This window comes from Phocoena sinus, chromosome 2 (genome assembly GCF_008692025.1).
Source record: "Phocoena sinus isolate mPhoSin1 chromosome 2, mPhoSin1.pri, whole genome shotgun sequence".
In the NCBI taxonomy this organism is placed as follows: Eukaryota; Metazoa; Chordata; class Mammalia; order Artiodactyla; family Phocoenidae; genus Phocoena; species Phocoena sinus.
In genome coordinates, this window is record NC_045764.1 from 85,586,137 (window position 1) to 85,587,907 (window position 1,771).

At 39.3% G+C, this 1,771-nt stretch overlaps 1 pseudogene; it reads left to right on the forward strand.

The window, feature by feature from the left end:
* Nucleotides 1-743: 743 nt before the first annotated feature.
* LOC116749195 lies at nucleotides 744-1,509 on the forward strand (annotated as a pseudogene).
* Nucleotides 1,510-1,771: the final 262 nt, after the last annotated feature.

Below are 1,771 nucleotides of genomic sequence, written 5' to 3' on the forward strand. Positions count from 1 at the left end.
TTGTCTTTCTCTGATAACTGACTTAAACTTAATAACTACATTCAGCAAGTGATTTCACTCAGATACCTACCCAGGTATACCTTTGACAAACAACTTAATCCAGAAGGTATCGCTCAAACTTAGATTCTCTGTGAGTGTTTATTTGTTTTTATGTTTGTGAGAGTTGTTTTTACGTTTGCTTTTGTGATTTTAGTGAAACCTTTAAAAATGTTCTCACCGGTGTTACTTCAGCTGTGCTGCCCTGACATAGAATGTTAGGGCTTAGATTATCGATTTGTCCCAGTGTTGACCGAGTGTGATCCCTGCTGTCACTTTCTCACATCTGTCTGAAGTGTCACCCTCCTGGGCAGGTCTGAGTGGCTGTGTTTCACCTGAAGAAAAGACCAGTTTCTTTCTCACAGATTCTGTGAATCATGTTACTGACCAGGTCTCTTCCCTGCCAGAAAGACCAAATTCATGTGTAGGGCCCACCTCTAGCAAGTATGTCAGACTTCAAGGCATGTGCACCCATCTCACGACGGGCCTTATTTTTTTCACTATGTCTCTGTTACAACTCTGTCATGAGCTTTTTATATATTTTTGCGAGCCGCCTAAAATTCTCTCTGGAGGTGTAAGTCGATAACTAATTTTAAATCAATTTATCATTCCATACTGCATAGAAAGAGTTCTAACTGAACTCATTTTAAAGAAACATTCTTATTCAGGGACATTTATTTAAAAGTTACAGTGCTCCAGGAAGAGAGATGTCGAAGGTGCCACCCAAACCAGTCAAACCAGGGTAAGTTAAAGTGTTCAGAGCTCTTTATAAGTTGTGAACCCAAACTCCAAATGAATTGTACCTTGAAGAAGGTGATATTATCTACATGACTGACATGAGTGATACCAGTTGGTGGAAAGGCACCTCCAAAGGCAGGATGGGACTAATCCCAAGCAACTATGTGGCTGAGCAGGTAGAATCCATTGACAATCCATTCCATGAAGCTGCAAAAAGAGGCAACTTGAGCTGGTTGAGAGAGTGTTTGGACAAGCGGGTCGGTGTTAATGGCTTGGACAAAGCTGGAAGCACTACCCTGTACTGGGCTTGTCATGGGGGTCACAGAGATACAGTGGAAATGCTATTTACTCAACCAAACATTGAACTGAACCAACAAAACAAGTTGGGAGACACAGCTTTGCATGCTGCTGCCTGGAAGGGTTATGCAGATATTGTCCAGTTGCTTCTGGCAAAAGTTGCTAGAACAGACTTAAGAAACAGTGAGAAGAAGCTGGCCCTGGACATGGTTACTAATGCTGCCTGTGCATCTCTCCTGAAAAAGCAACAGGGAATAGATGCAGTCCAAACATTAAGCAATGCCGAGGACTATCTTAATGATGAAGAATCAGATTAATTCCTTTCTGGAGCTTTGAGATCTAAAACTTCTGTTGCTTTTGCCATTTCAAAACGTTGTCTTTGCCAGAAGAGTGTTGGTAACTGTAAAAAAAAAAAAAAAAAAAAAGAAAGTCTATATGAACGTGGCAGTATTGCACTGTTTGAATAAAACATGTAAATGAATAGGTCTCACCTTCAGTTTGCCAATAAGTGACTGGATATTTTGCTATATAAAGTACATTTTTGTTCACCAGAGTAGAACAAGAAGAGATTATTTCTATTTATCAAGCTTAGAGGAATTTTAAGAATTTTTTCTTTTAAAAAAATCGAGATTTTCTTTTTTTTTTTAAAGTTCTTTACCTCAAGGATTGAGATATTTTGAATGGATTTTTCAAGGGGGGA